This window comes from Colossoma macropomum, unplaced genomic scaffold (genome assembly GCF_904425465.1).
Source record: "Colossoma macropomum unplaced genomic scaffold, Colossoma_macropomum, whole genome shotgun sequence".
Classification (NCBI taxonomy): domain Eukaryota; kingdom Metazoa; phylum Chordata; class Actinopteri; order Characiformes; family Serrasalmidae; genus Colossoma; species Colossoma macropomum.
The window spans coordinates 70,153-87,567 of NW_023495727.1; the positions used below are offsets into that span (position 1 = coordinate 70,153).

The 17,415-nt window shown below is 37.6% G+C and overlaps 1 protein-coding gene across 1 annotated transcript in view; it reads right to left on the reverse strand.

Annotated features, from left to right (window-relative positions):
* The window catches only part of LOC118802885 (trichohyalin-like), a 77,718-nt gene extending 64,972 nt beyond the window's left edge, over nt 1-12,746 (reverse strand). Inside the window, exon 1 of the mRNA XM_036563303.1 lies at nt 12,658-12,746. The gene's annotated coding sequence lies outside the window, so the exon portion shown is untranslated. The remainder of the gene's footprint in view (nt 1-12,657) is intronic.
* Between the last annotated feature and the right edge of the window lie 4,669 nt (nt 12,747-17,415).

Sequence of the window (17,415 nt, forward strand, 5' to 3'; positions counted from 1 at the left end):
AGTAACAGTGAAAAGGATCATGGTGTTCCTCCAACATCTCTCTCCAAAAATCTCCTCCATTTTCTCCAGCATGCCTCTCTCCTCTCCTGTAGACTGCTTCACTGGTATGACTAGGAGGAAGGCGTGGGGTTCTGGGGCAGATAGACGGACACAGAGTCCCACGTCCTGTCTCAGCTCCTCCAGAGAGAGTCCAGGACAGAACTAGTCAGGAGTGTCCACCACAGTCACCTGCCTCCCAGCCACCTCCCCCTGTCTGCTCTCACTCTGCTGCCTCACTGTAGACGCTCCAGCCTGGCTCCTCTACTCTCTGTCCAGGATGGTGTTTCCTGCTGTTCTCTTCCCACATCCAGTCCTCCCCAGCAGCACCAGCCTGAGCTCTGCTACAGGAACTGACTCTGGAGAGGCTGAACTAGAGGATTCTCCACTCACTGTGAATCAACAAGAACAAGGGATTTAATTTCTTACTGTATGCAGAATATATATATATTGTAGACAGTACATATTATGAAATTCATATACAGATTATACTGTTGCTGTTATCGCCAAATTCTTACAAAGCTGCAAATTACATTTAAATTTCCATTTTTACGTTTAAATTCATACTTTTTAAAGCACAAATGCATTGTAACGTAACAGCTAGTGTGAGTGTTTCATAGCAATGTATGTTGTAACTAGAGATGAAACGATATTAAAATTTCATATCACGATTATCATGACCAGAATTATCACGATTATCGATATTATCGCGATACTGTTCAAAAGCGTTGAAAAGTAAAATAAATAAATAAATAAATACTGATACACAAACTGAAATTCATTTCACCATTACTATTATTATTATTATTACTGTTGTAAATTATTATCATTATTACTGCTGTAATTATTATTATTATTATTATTATTATTAATTACAATAATTACACTGCGTGTTAATGATGATCGTGCTTGTTTGAAAAGTAGCGCACTACGTAGGGGACATTGAGTGATTTGAGACAGTTTCTCTTCTCAGAAAGTAAACACTGCACGCGAGAAAGGGGAGCTGTGCAGATTGAACCTCTGCAGCGTCTCGTTCCAGAACTTGTGTGACTGTTAACTCAGAGCTCATTTTGGAGACTCTGCTCCACAGAAATGTGTGTTAAAAGCTTTAGTTTCGATTCACAGTTGATTCACCGATGACGCTAAAAGCTTCATTTTATATTATTAACGAACCATAAGCATAAGTTAAACCACACAAACCGTTAACCTTGCATTCTCTAAAAAGTAGCAGGTGGTGGTCACGAAGATGACTCCTAAGGTTTGATGTGTTGCCCCCTTTCGCCGCTATTTTCTTTCGGCCTGTTCTGCAGACAGGGTGGTCATCTGCAGACAGGGTGGTCATCTTCAATTAACTTTCCTTCTGCATCCTTATAAAACCCAAAACATGACCAAACGTCAGACTTGGTCTTCATAGAAGGCTGAAATATCTCCGAATCTCTGTCACTACATTCCGCCATGTTCTCTCTTCTCTCCCTCTCACCCCCCCCTACACACACACACACACACACACACACACACACACACACACACACACACACACACACACACAGAGAGAGAGAGCTGCGTCTGAGAGATGATTCTGCCTTTGTTTGACTCTGTAAAGCGAGTTTTTCACACCGCGGTAATCGACCGCGGTTTTAACGATACTTTAAAGTTCAAACGGTACTACTAACCGTCATTAATTTTACCGCTGTTCACCGTGAAACCGGTAACCGTTTCATCTCTAGTTGTAACTTTATGTAACTTTAGTATTTACTTACAGGATGGAGGTAAAATCTCTTTGCTGTTTCTCCTCCTGGCTGGAGCTGCTGAGTCTGGATCTGTTCTCTCCTGCAGCTGCTTGTTTCTCTCCTCTAGAAGTCTGTCTTTCTCCTCAACCTGCTTGTCTCTTTCCATTAGCTGTGTGTTTCTCTCACTTAGAAGTCTCTCCTTCTCTTCAAGCTGTTTGTCTTTTTCACTCACTTTCAGTTTTCTGTTGTTCCAGTAGGATCATCATCTCCTGTTGGTCAACAGTCTCTAAATGTTCATTTTTCTTCTAACTCACTAAGAAGTCGGTCTTCTCTTCCGGCGTCTAGTCTTTCATCTGAAGAGTCTCTGCATTTTTTGTCAGAAGTTTTTCTTTCTCATGTACTTGCTTGTCTTCTTCCATCATTTCTGCATCTCTCCCCATTAGAAGAAACTCTCTCTCTTTAAGAGGTTTCAGTTTCAGTTCTGATTACTCTGTAAGAAACACATCAATTAATTAATGTGTTAATTGCAGCTAATGTGGTGAAGAATATATCTGACTTGATAAATTGTGTGTCTGTAAGTCTGAAGGAGATTTATTTTTGAAAAACAGATTTTTTTAACATTTGTGCTTTCATGTTTTTTCTTTCTTTATAACTTCATTAACTATCATTAACTCTGATGTGAGCAAAGCTGACAACAGTAGAATATGTTTTAGTTAAAGCTATGTACAGTTATTCTTCTCTCTTATAGTATTCTTCATTTTAATATCAAACAGCAATTAGACACATCGCATCCTAAATAATTCAGATTATTTTAACTGCCTCTAAAGTATCTATCATCTCATTAAACATATTTACAATATTTGCATTTTTAAGCCCTTAGTGCCCTTCAAGTTCTTCCCCAGTGCATTCTAAGCAAAAACTCAGTGCGCACTGCTTTAGTTTGCGAGCAAGTTAGAGCAGGATTTTATAACAGGAGTAAAACTGACAACAAATTAACAGTTCTGGTAAAATATGGTAATAAGAGGGGGAGTACAGTGATCAGCAACATAACACTGATATTAAGCAAAATGAGATTTTATCCACTCATATCTTTTTTCATAAGAAAATGATGTTTATTAATTAGTGTATCACTTGACAGACACACAAATACAGTTTGCCCTGGAAAAGTGAACCATTTTCACAAATGACATGCTGAACATGCTGAATATAAACTAGACCAGATCTCTGTATGTATGGAGCTGAACAGCAGTGCTAAAACTGAGCAACCATGTCTAAACATTTCGTGAGCTGCAGCTTGCAGCGTCCTGTATATTATTGAAATGATTCTGAACTGTACGCTACTTTCTGTTTAATTTAAGTGGTTGACTGGTCACAGGATCAAAAATATTCCCCTGATAATGATGGTCGGTCACAAACCATGACGATATATATTTGCAGAAAAAAGCCAAATAAATGAGTATAATGATATAAGCAAGTCTCTGCTGCACTAAAGGTCAGGAGCAGGTTCACTAACGCTCCTCACTGTGAGGCAGAGAGACTTTACAAACAGCAGTAAACACACTAAATACATTCACTCACACCCATGAGTGCAGGGTCATAACTAGGGTCACATTTTTAGTGAGGTCCGTTTTGCTGAAAGTGACCTGCATCACACAGTAACGTTACCTGCACTTCACTCACTCAAACACTCAAAGGACACGAAAAGGAGAAGAAAAAACAACAGAAAAAACATGTCTGGTTCAACGCTCAGGAACACAGAGACCCTAAACTAATCGGCCGCTTCACTCAAATGAGCAAACTGAAAACAGATACCTTTTTCCGTTGGTTTCTTAACGGCAAAACTTCCAAAACTCCCCCGGCCGTTAATGGCAGTGCAGCTGCTGCACTGGCTAAGTTACGCAGCATAACAGTGTCTGTTTAGAAACCCTTTTAAAGCTTAAGCACAAACACTTTCTCAGCAAAGCAACAGTTTCAGCGATGATTATCGACTAAACAGTCAGTGCAGTCTTTGTTTACCTTGTAAGCTCCAACACTTAGAGAAATCTTCTGCTGCGCCACCTCTGCTCTCCCCGCAGCGCCCCCCTCCCCCTCTCCCTTGTTTACTTCATGTGCCTCATGTGATCCCTTCGACAGGAGAGCGACACTTTTTTTAAACAGCAGAGGGCGCCCGCGAGCGAGTCCTCAATGAATGGGAGTAAATGGAGCTCAACGGCTAAAAACGAAAAGTTAAAATAGTTTTTATCCACTTGCCCAGAACTTCCCTTTAAGTTTAGAAAGAGGAACGTATTACAATACAAAGTAAAGAAAACCTACCTATATATTTTCGTTTTTCTACAGCAAACGTGTCTCTGATTCAACTGCTTTTTCAAAATAGTGCCAGAGAACCTGTAGAGAGGAGAATTACCACTCTGTAATGTCTTCTGGGTTTCTCAAACACTAGAGGGCGCCAAAATGCGTTAATAAGGAGCATTTGAGCAAAATCATAGTTTATAAATACTTAAGCTTTTTTTACATAAAACAATACATTAATTTCCTGAACACTGAATAGCATAAACATTCTAACACAGCTGTTATATTTTAAGAGCTTTTAAATCAATCAGCACTCACTAGCAGTAATGCAGTTCTGCTGCCCAAAACCTGTTTGCTGTAGAAAAAAGGAAATATGTAGGGTTTTTTTTTTGTTGTTGCTTTTTTAGTGAAATACATTCTTCTACTTTCTAAAATTAAAGGAAAGTTCTGGGCAAGTCATTTATGATTTTTGATATAACGAGGGAAAAAGGAAGAGAACAGGCTCCTCATAAACCGGCTCTGATAGTGCAGCATACTGGGAAGTTTTTTTTTGTTGGTTTTGAGATAACTGTGTGGTTACTACTTATGATTAATTTATTTACAAAGCACATTTCATCCCTCAGTTTAACATGTTTTTACCAAAATACACAGATCATATTGTAATGTGTGGGGTTCTCAGAAAAAATAAAACTGTGTTAAAATCTGCTTGATGGTGAAACTGTTTTTAGCGTTAGTTTTGAACAACATTGTTTGTAATCAAGCAGAAGCACACCTGATTCTACTGTTTATCCAGCTTGTCTCAGTTGTTACACACCTGATTAGCTTTAAAAGGCTGGCTCCTGCTTTGTAAAATGAAATCCTGCAACACTGTGTGAGAAAAGTCTAACTTTTTTATGAAGTGACATTTACTGAATTAACTAAAGCTTTAGCTGGAAAGTGTGTTTTGGTGAAGTATTGATGTGATCATGTGTAAATATATAAACACTTAAATGTTTTATCTGTTTCTTCCAGTTACACGTTACTGTTTGTGCTGAAAGGAAGTGAGTTTGTGTGAGTCTGAACATGTACAAGTGACAAACTGTCAGCAGGATCAGAGATTCACCTGCTCAGGTGGCACATATACAGACCTCCAGCACAGCACTGTGTGAGAGGTAAGGGAACATACAGGATTCAGTGACGTAAGACTGTCACTGTGAGAGCCTTTTAAGTTTACTTTTAGTTTGCAGTCTGACTTTAACAGGTTTTTAGACAAATTAGTTTAGAGGAAATACACAATTTTTGCATCTTTTAAAGAGCCAAAAGACAGAGATGCTGTGATTGTCCTCTGCTGTCCTGCTACTAAATACCTATTAAGGTATTTAATAGTTGATTTTTAAAATAACATTATATAAATAATATTTTTAATCATGTAATATAATTTCAGTAAAGCATGTTCCTGAAACTGAGTCCTGTAAACACATTTTTGCAGCTATATGTTTCATTCCAGCACAGCAGGAGCTCAAATATTGAACTGTGTAACGACTGAGACCAACTGATTTTACTCGGAGAACCAGGAGTGCTACAGTTTGTTTGGAATGAAAACCTGCAGCCACATCAGGACATTGTGGATAAGACTGAACAGCTCTGTTTTATAGCAAAGCTGAAAGTCAGAGCAGTTTGGAAAACGTTACTGCACGTTCACTGGTGCACCTGCACTCCATTTACACACTCTACTCTCCGAGGTTCTTTCAACAAGTTGACTTTTTATCACCTTTCCTTATAAGTCTATTTTTTTCCTAGGGATGATAAATTCTGGATAACTTTTTTAAACGTTTCTATTTCTTTTCCAATTGTTTTTCTAAAATGTCAAAATTTGGTTTGAAACACACACACACACACACACACACACACACACACACACACACACACACACACTACTATATTAACCACTAATATGAGATTGCAGCATATTTGTGCTAAGATAATGGCAGTGAAAATATTTTGGCTTAAAACATACAAACATGTTTATACTAAATAATAATTAATTAATATATCAATGTTTTTTCAGTCCTAGAAACAATTAAGCCTTCTCTGAAGCCCTGAGCCCTGCTTGACGTATTATTAAGTACTAATTTCTAAGTTTTTGCTTAACTGGTTAATGGTAGCTATTTTATAACTTTTTTTCTTCTTATTCACAAACTGACCAGTCACTGTTAAACACATATAAACAAAATTACTTTTAAATAGCATTGGTTTTCAGAGACTAATGCATTGTTTTCTGGACAAAAACGCAGTTTATATAAGTAATCACAACGTAATACTTTATATGTTAATTTTATAAAGCGGTAAATGACTTAGTTACATAATTAAATTCTAAATGTGGCAAATTTGAAAATAGGCTACTTTTAAAACAACTCGCTTTATCAATGTCTTTATTTAAAATATCACAAAACTAAACTTAATTGTGTAATTAACTAACACAGTATCTACAGCATAAGCAAATCCTGAGCCCACAGAACACTAATGTTAATACAGACAGACATTTACTATACGGGAAATTATAACTGTAAAAGTCTAAACTAGACGATGTACAGAACATGATCGTAAACTGATAACAGAATAAAATGCAAGAAGTTCCTAAGACTTCCCCTCTTCAGTGTATAAATGATAAAGCCCCAGAAATGAAGAGCTGTGCTGCAGTACACTAGATGGCAGCAAAGAGGACAACAAATTGTCCCGTAGGCGGGTCTCGTAGTGGGAGCGCCTTGTAGTACTGAAGAAGTTCAGTTTTATTTTTCATTACAGGGACAGTTTTTTCTTTCTTTTAAAATATCTCAGTAAAATATCTCAGCAATAATAAAGTGATGATGATTAAACAGAAAGAGAAAGGACTATTAACTGTTATGGAAAGTCAACAAATGATCATTATACAGAAATCCGTGTTGAAAATAATGTGATTTATCAATGCAGGCAGGGCAGGTTAGCACTTCTTTCTCTTCTGCTTTAACTGCATAGAAAACATTTAGTGATGAACTAAAGGAAATAATCCATTTAGACTTTAATTACAGAGTTCAATGTGGGAATATCTGTAAATATCTGGCAGCTCTTTCTCAACTCAGTCCATCTGAACGAGGCCATTTATTGACTTTCTAAGCTGAATAACAATAAGAGGCAGAAATCTGTTCTCATTACTGATGTTGAGTGGACACTGCAGTGGACATACTGATGATGTAAAAGATCTCTCTTCTATCTAGACATCATTGAAATGATGGGATACAGTGAAGGTGTGGAAGTGAGCTGGTTGTAAACTGAATGTGAGGTTTATGACGGACATTCTTTTTGCTGTTACTGGTTGTCAGTTTTCTTCACTTATTTTTATAATTTAATTTAGATTATTTTAAGTTCTTAAAAATTATTTTCCTACTTCAGTTCACTGCTGCTCATACACACACTCCCCTGAGCCCACTTTACCCAGTATATTCTGCAACAGTAAAACAAAAAAATCCACAAACACTTTTGCTGAACTCACTGTATTAGAACATCACAATTAAATTAATACTATAAACAATTCAGCATATCTTTCACATTTGACTATAGAGTGAGTAGCTGTGATTTTCATCATCAAGTAACATCAACAAGTCCAGTACAACACTGATGCTCAGCTTATCACTCATGTCCACAACTAAGGAGACTGTTCAGTTCAATCTTCCCACAAAAGAGCTCAGAAACACTTTGATAAATCAACGTGATGATCTTATTTATCTGTCTACTCAGGCTTTAGTAGGAACTTTAGGGTTTGTAAAGAAGCTGTTTGCTGAGTTCCTCTTTAGACTCTGTCTAATCAGCATGTCTGATATACACCATGCACTGATTTTAATATTTAATATAGTTAATAAACAAGCATTTATAGTTTAAAGGCTGTGTGTTTTCATTTTAATTTACTGGGTAAGTTTTCTAAAGTGTCCTAAAATATAAAAGTAACTGTATTCTGAACACTGCCTTCCCAAAATGAAGCATGGACTGAATACAGATGCTTAATTTCTGTATTCTGAATAGTTTTCTGCTGCATCCCAACCCTGTTTGCAGATATAAGGATCCAGCATAACTGGAATAATGAAAGAAATCAGCACACACAGTACCATCTGCTGTCACTCGCTACAGGCTGAGTTTTTATGAGAAAATAAAACTGAAATGAAATATAACTCTGAACCCAAAGAAGTTGGCACAGTAGGTAAAACGCAAATAAGAATATAAAGCAATGATTTATAAACCTACATTTACTTCTGTTTCAACAAAAATAGTACAAAGACAGGATATTTAATGTTTTATCTTATCAATTTAGTTTTTTGTAAATTTATGCTCATTCTAAAATTGATACCTGCAACACCTTCCAAAAAAGTCGGGACAGGTGCAGTTTAAGACTAGGAACATTGTGGAAGGTTCAAAAAACACCTTAATCAGGTAATACAATTGTGCTTTATACTTATACTTTGAAAAACCATTGTTCATTGCTTCATCCACAAATGCAATTTAAAGCTGTAACGTGCACAGAGTAAGTCATGTATCAACAACATCTATAAATGTTACCAACTTCTCTGGGCTCAAGCTCACCTGAAATGGACTGATACACAGTGAAAACAGGCATTGTGGACTGATGAGTCAACCTTACAGATTATTTACGGAATGATGGATGATGTGTTCTCTGGGCCAAAGAGGTAAAGGACCATCCAGATTGTTATCAGTATAAAGTTTGAAATTCAGTGTCTGTCATGGTACAGGGGGATATTAGTGGGTAAACTGCACATCTGTGAAGGCACAATTAATGCTGAACACATTTTGGAGCAGCACATGCTGCCTTCTAGATGATGTCTTTTTTCAGAGAAGTCCATGCTTATTTCAACATAACATATCAAGCCACATTCTGCACATCACAACAGCATGGCTGTGTAATAACAGACTGCGGCTGCCTGCAGTCCAGAACTGTCTTCCATTGAAAATGTGTCTTACTAAGCTCACACTGTTGCATAGCTGAAGACTTGTATAACAGACGAATGGCAAAAAAAATTCCACTTTCTGGATCAGTTTGTATCTTCAGTCTAAGTTTGTTGCAATGTATTGCAGGTATAAACTTTGGAATGAGCATATATTTACAATAAACAATAAAGTTCAAAATGTAAAACATCAGTATTGTGTTTTGCACTTTAATACAGGTTAAACATGGTTTCTGTGGAGATTGTGTGGCTGCAAGCTTATTTTTATCCACCTGTTAGCAATGAGTGCGGCTGAAACACCTGAACTCAATAGTAAGGAGGGGTGTCCACCAGAGGTGGGAACAAGTCACTAAGTTGCAAGTAACAAGTAAATCTCAAGTCTTCACACTCAAGTCCTGAGTCAAGTCCCAAGCCAAGATAGTCAAGTCTTGATTCAAGTCCTGAGTCAGTACAGGCAGGTCTCTAGTTGAGTGGCAAGTCAATAGTCCTAACCAGTCTGCATTCTTCAGCTAATTTAAGGTCATAACACTGAAATAATGGCAACAGTTCTATATCCTTTAAATGACAGCAAGCCAGCAGTGTATGTCTGGAAAAAAAATTAAACTAACTCAGCCAACTAAAAGCAACCACTAGCTGAAATTAAATTGAGATGAGAACAGAAACAAAGTTTACAGAAAGACAGAAAATTATGGTGAATGTATGAAGCCAAAGTTGACTTTTTTTGCCAGCAGCTTCATATTCAAATTTGTTGTTCTACCTTAAATGGTGTGCAGCAGTCACATTTTGGTGCCTCACTGCTGCACCATTTAAGGTGGAATGACAAATTCATATATGAAGCTGGCGAAAAAAAAGTCAACTTTAGCCTCTTGGTGAATATTGTGCTTGTTTTACCTGCAGACGCTATTAAAGTAAGTTGAGTACACAACTCTGGTTATCTAAAAACTTTTGGCTACATAGTTTATCTACAGTGTAGATTATAAATCTTTAATAATCGTTCAGCACTCCTGCTCTCCTCTCTGTCACTCCAGGCTCTCTCTCCTCTTCTCTGTGTGATTCTCCCTGAACAGTTGATGTCTAATTATCTCATTCTGCTTTCCACGCTGCACTTTGATCAAACTGAACAAGCTCAGCATCCTAAGAGCTGATCCTGAATCAGTGATTAAAGGCAGTAAGTGAAGCAGTCTGATCTCTGATCTCTTTGTTCTTCCCTCCACACAGTGATCTGTGAAAAGAAGAACTGAAGATATCTTATTCACCTTTATTTTTTCTGTGATGCTGAGCCTTTAAGTTATCTAGTTAGATTTTTTTTTCAGTCTAAAGCTTTTCTCCTCACTCAAATCATCAAATCCAACTGTATGTTGTGATTTCACTGCTGACATCACAAACTTTTCTGTCAGGGAAAAATCCTTCACCTCTACCGTCTTACCAAATGTCTCATTGATGAAAGAGAGAAAGAATATAAATCTGCTCTCTCTCTCTCTCTCTTTCTCTCTCTCTCTCTCTCTCTCTCTCTCTCTCTCTCTAAAGCAGAAATGCCCACATTCCCTCTCTAACTAGCTCGGCTGCTTCCATTGGGGTCTCGCTCTGTCTGTCTCCCTGCACACACTTCCACCTCCTCTTTCTCTAATTCTAATCCTGTCCCCTCTTCACTAGCCTTCCTGGAAACTCTGACTCAGGTATGGTTTCTTCAGCTCCTTTAACTTCCTCAGCCCTTGTCTCCTCATCTTGATGCATCTTTTTTTATACAGGACTTCTTTTCTCATTGTGTGACAACTTTAAACTTTGAAGCAAAGTATTTGTAAGTATTTTGATCAGCTATCATACCCGTTTTCTTTAGTGATTCTGTAACTTAGGTTTTGGTCTCGTTGTAGAGAGTGGTCGCCGTGTCAGTAAAATAACTTTGAGATGCTGTATCTCAGCTCCAAAGTGGGCAACATAGCGCAAAAGCCCTGGTTCTCAATGACTGAGTACGGACGCAAATCCTTGGCAATAAAAGTTGCGATAGAATTTGTAGTTCGCTTTGTCCTTTCTGAGTTTGGTGGAAGCTTTGACATCTTGGTCCTCTGGTTGGCAGCAACTACAACCGGGCGGAAAATGGGTGGAAACATGTAATATGGTTTCCCCCTCAACTCCATAGAAGCCAAAGTGCTTCCATACGCTATCTCAAGGGTCGGCAACCTGCGGCTCTTTTACTGGCCTGTTGCGGCTCCACATCAGAATTAGATTTCTAGGTAAAAATAAAATAATCCTCCTTTGCAGTAAAATAAAGCTCTGCTGATAGTTCAAACACAGTTTTAACAATAAATTATCTTAAACACTGGAATTATTGTAGCCTATAACTGCTAGTTCACCTAGCTAAGGAAAAGGCTAAGAGAGAGATTTAAGACGAACATCGCTAATTTTGAGACAAATAGACTTATTTGCATTTATAAGCACCCCAGCTGGATTCCTGATATGTTTATTCGGCAACGTCAAACACTAAAAACTGAAGTCAGTTTCTCGTCCTCCAGCTTCTTGTTTGAATTTTCCTGTTCCACCTTAAATGGTGCAGCAGTTACGTTCTCGTGCCGCAGGCACCATTTAACCTGGAACAGGGAAATTCGAACAAGAAACTGGAGAATGAGAAATTGACTTCCCTCATAAAAAGTCAAACACAGACATTTTACAAGAAACTGTTCTACTTTTGTGGAAAAGTTTCCTGCTGGTGATGCAAGAAAAGCAGCTATAGCTGAGCTAAAGCGTAAAGCAGAGCAAAGTAAATCTGTGTTTTTGTTTGTATTATATTTTTAGCCTACACTAGTACATTAGCACGTACTGAGACACATATACAGCCAAGATGGTAAAATGGGCTCAAAATGTGCACAAAATGTGGCTCCAAGGTGATGATTTTTGTTGAAAGGACAAAATGACTCTAATTAACATTTGGGTTACAACCCCTGCACTAGCTTTTAATGTAGTTATCAATTACGTGCGGAGTGTTTTCATGTCAAAACCGATCTAAAGAAAAAGTTTGACAGGTCCGCACCATCTAAGGCAGGTCTGAAAGTGGAGCCTATACCAGCAGTCATTGGGTGGAAGGCAGGAAACACCCTGGCAGGTCCTTAATGGAACACTGCATGGTAACAGAGGCTTGTGCAGGTTCTCAGGGCCCCAGTGCCAAAACAGTTGTTTAGACCCCACCATACAAAATTACTTTCAGTTAATAAAAATGACAGTGTAATTTGCATTTTTGTTTGATATTGTTATGTCTCAAATGAGTTTAATGCTTAAGGCACATCACTCCACCCCCTATCATTTAATGTAATTGGTTTGCTATGTGACACAAATACAAATAAATACAAATCCAGTAAATGCAGTGTGTTGTTTGTCAGTGAAGTTACTGTAATCCTGATAGCAAACTTCCCAAACCTGGAAAGCTGCGTTCAACATCTACATCAGGATTAAACAGCAGCACTTTAGAAATCCTCACTTTTGTTATCGGAGCATCAGCAGAGATACAGAGAGAGAAACTTCACTTACACAAACTCAAAACTCCACTCTCACTCAGGCGCTTCACTGACTGCTCTTCATTCAAGAAAATTAACACAGCTTCATTCAGAGATAGAGAGAGAGAGATGAATAACTGCTCTCACCTTCGCTGTTCTTCATACAGTCATATCGCTGCTGGTGGTGAAATATGTCCACATTTTAAATCAGTTCATATCAGGTTTTTGTCTATAACAGCAGAATAATAAGACCAAGTTTAAACTCTCCACTAATCTCACACACGACTCTCCACTTCAGCGTCCAGAGCGGAAACCACAAATACTTTCAGTTTCCCCTCAATCTGTTCTCTGACCACAAGAGGGCAGCCGCATCTCATTGGAATGAACCTGCTTTCATTCCTTTACTCCTCTTAAACTGAGAGCTTTTATGGCTTTAATGGATGTTTTTTCTTCTTTTTCATTTCTGTTCACTTTTTCTCTTTAGTACAAACCTCAATTACAAACAGAACACCTTTAGTACTTTGTGCTGTAGAGAAATGCAGACAGACACAATAACAGACTGATGTGCACAAAGCAGAATACTGTATACACTGTTATTGATTTGTATAAAACAGAATAGTGTCAATCTGGATGCAGCAGTGAAAGAGAAGTGCTGATTCAGTGAGAATTAAACTAACATACCAACAACAGACTGAGCTCTGAGTCTCCTTCTGCATTTCTGCTGCTGGACTGCAGTGACCACCTTAAAGACTGCACTGAAGAGTCTCAGTTCAGAGATTCATCATCGGCTGCTAAACATTATAGAATATCTCACTCTACTGAGAGCAACACACTCAAACATTTTCAATAATCTCATCACTTCTCATGTCGAAGGAATGTTTGTGAAATGCACTTTCCAATCAGCTGGATACTATGTTGTCATTTTTTTTCTGATTTTTTTTTCATGCATGACTATAACTTTGTCTCTAATTTTCTTACAGTGTGCTTTGGTCCTCATTTGTACCATTGTCCTTCAGATTCATAGTCATTCTTGAATTAAGGGGGTCTTTTATCCAGAAAAGGTGAAATCTTGTAATAATTCACAGGTAAAGACCAACTGTCTTCATGAGATCAGTATCTTTCATCTCTGTAAACTTCCACAGCACAGGGGATGAATACTTATGAAAACAGCATTTTTCAGTCATTTTTCCCACAGAGTATTTTCTTACATAAAACCAGTATCACCTTAAATTAATACATTTTGAGCATCAAGGGTACACAGATGTGTCCTGCGATGGACTAGCAACCTGTCTAGGGTTTTTCCTGCCTTCTGCCCAGTGACCGCTGGGATAGGGTCCAGCATCCCCCGTGGCCCAGGAGAATAAGTGGCTTAGATAGTGATATTCTACTGACTGCTACCTCACTGTACTGACTTCCACTGCACTCTACTCACTACTACCACACTATACTGACTACTACTACACTCTACTGAGTACTACCACACTATACTGCCTGCTACCACACTTTACCCAACCCACAAGAACCAAAACAAAAACACAAGCACATGGCTAAAGAGCACATGGCCACAATACAAGAAAACAGGGAGACAGGGACAGAGGAGACCGTGACAATATGTTCATATTGTTAATTCCTCACCATTCCCATGTATAATATGAATCAGTACCTCATGTGCAATACTCCATGTGAAATTGGGGTAAAATATTCTTACAAGATTTTTTTGTTTTTTTTTATTTATAATTGTTTATATTGTTATTTTTGTGAAGGATAGTTTATATTTTTTATCTTACTTTTTTACCTTAAGTATTATATATTGTCTATATAGTATCGAGTCACAAACTGTAAACCTTGTTAAGTAATTAACAAGGTTAATTACTTGCTTGTTTACTCTCTTCTTGTTCCTTCTTTTCTTGGGTGCCTTGCTATCCCTTTGCTGCTGTAGCATGGTGAATTTCCCTGTTGTGGGACTAATGAAGGATTATCTTATTTTAACTTATCTTATGAAGATGTATTTTAAATAATTTTCCCAGAACATCATTCTGGGAACAAAAACAAAAACTTCCTGCTGAAAACATGAAAAGATCATGTGTGTAATATCCTCAGAACATTTTTAGAACAAAAAAATTCTAGCTGGGTGACTATTACCACACCCTACTAACCTCTACTACACTTTGTTGACTACTACCACACTCTACCAGTTACTACCACACTCTACTGACTTCTACCACACTGTAAGAAATACTAACTTCTACTACACCCTGCTGATTCTACACCCTGTGGGTGAAGCAGGCTAAACGATGACAGCTTAATGTCATAATAATTTTAATTTTGAGACATTCAGGGGGTCAAACACTCTTTCAATAGTTTCAAAATGTAGTGTCCACTCCACAGTTTATACAGTCCATGAAGAAGCTCCAAAAAACTAATTTTGAAAATTTATAATAGTTTATTTAACATTTACAAAAAAATCACCCATTCAGCCTTTATCAGTTTAGCACCACCCCCAGCACCCACTGAGCCTCCATTCATTCCTGTTCATTTACACTGAAGTGATGTGTAGTGTTGTTACTGCAGAGTCTGTAGCAACTTATTAGAGTTAAAACAGTTCAACATTGTGCTGTTCCTCACTGTGGATTATATTAGCCTTCAAAAGGGTCCACACATCTTAAAGGAGTGGATGAAGATTTTTCCCAGACTGCCTGTGGATTTCAGTCCAAATTTAACAGATTCGTCAACATTCCAGCCCAGATTGCTTTCTGAATAAGACACACTACAGGGCAGCCAATCAAAACACTTACATATATCAGTAACATAAAAACTTCTAAGAGATAACAAGAGGTTGGAAAATGATCATACAAAAAGTTCACTGCTTTTGTGACAGTTACTGTCAGACATATATTTCTTGCATTTACATTAACTTACATTTCACTGAAATACAATTCCAGACACCCTGTCTCACAGCCCACAGCTACAACTGAGCATTTCTGTAAGAACAAACTTCATAATAAACAAACTGCATAAAATTCCCATGACTGCAGTTGGTTTCTGTCTTACTGCTATACACTGAAGACATGTAAACAATGTTCATGATCATGACAACTGAACACAAAACAGAACATTTTAGCTCTGATCACATTATACGAATGTACTAGCTGTGCTAACTGCATTTTTATTTTTATCCTTGAGGCTGTAATGTTCAATACAACACAGCAACTCTTACTAGTTAGTAGATCTAGAGGTAAAAAGAGTTACTGGCTTCAGCAGTGTTTGTGTGTTCGCTGATCGTTTTGAGTAACAGGTAAATATGTTATGCATCTGTGGCTCAAGGAAAAGTTTGGCAAAAAATCAAATTTCTACGATTTTCTACAAACCCCAAATGCAGTCACTCAGCCAAGTGACATTTGGTTGCCAAGTTTTGCTTTAGTTTAGAATTTCAGCTGCTAGGCTAACAGTGCTAACACTGAAAGTATACTGTATAATCACCGTAATAATCTGTTTCCACAAATACAAGCAAAAATCTTCATACACTCGCTTCAAATCACATCAATAAGATCCTAAATCCATTTAGGGAAAAAAAAAACGGTAAAGTGTCATCAACACACCTTATTTACACATTTAAGCTAAAAGCGGAGCTACACTTATAGCATTCAGTAGCGTCTTAGTCAGAGCGACTTTTTGATCATTTCACAGAGGAAGGCATGTTAGATGTCTTTACCAACGACTCTTATTGCTATAGAGTGAGCTGTTGGGTCGGCAGGCGATTGAACCCCACTGAGGTGTTACTCACTACACTACACCAACCATCATCTGCATAGCGTCCTGCTTTCCATACTACTGCACCTTCAAGCTCGGAGAGGTTAGAGTGCAGGGCCGTGCTGTAAAATGATAGCACGGGAATATCTAAGCGTTGCTTACAGCCAAAGAGCTAGAAGTTGCATATCGAATAACAAAAAAAAACTACCAAAATTAGAAGTTCCATTTTGCCAAAACAGAACAAAGAAATCTAGGCTGGTGGTCTGGGACATTACCACCAATTGTCTTACTTATGTAGACACAAACAAACGGATCCACAAACTAGCAAGAGAGATGTTCAGTAAAGTCACTGTGTAATATCTCAGTGTGTGGGGGTGGTAAAGTCTCCAGTGGGATATTCAAAAATCTACAACAGCACCAGCAACATTTTATGGATGATAACTCAAAGAAGTGAATCCACACTGCAAAAAATATCTTAGCAGGTGTATTTATCTTGAAGCTAGTCAATATAGATAATTTCTCATTATGGGATTGTTGTAAACTTAATGTAAGATTATTTAACTTATTTCTAGATATTTTTAACTAGTTTTAGTGATTTTATTAAGTCAAGTTATTTCACTATATTGACAGATAATGTTGCGTGTTTCAAATGTTTTTCTTACAAAATTTCTTACAAGAATTATATGCCAACAGAGATCATTTGAATTGACTAAAAAGAAAAATAAAGATTTGCAGTGCAAGGTAAGTACTGTTCTTTTTTTCCATCTTCTTTGTGCTCATTGTCATGCCATTTGTATCTAAAGTTGGCTGAAGTTGGCTTCCTATTCTTCAGGGTGGTAGCAGTTTCTCATTAAACACAAGAAATCAGTTAAACATCTTTGCCATAAAATCATCTATTAATACGTGATGTTAGTATTTTTACAACCATCCCAGCTTCTTATTCAAAGTTTCCGTTCTACCTTAAATGGTGCTGCTGTAATATTCTGTGTATATTCAGGTTCAAACATATACGGTTGAGGCACATTTGTGCAAACACCGTACTTAAATTTGTAATGAGACACTGAAATGATTTACTGACTCTCTTACTTTCTACATTACTCTTTAGTGTGTCTGTGTTGTGATTTCTCACTTTGTCTTTGGTCATCTGAAGGTCCA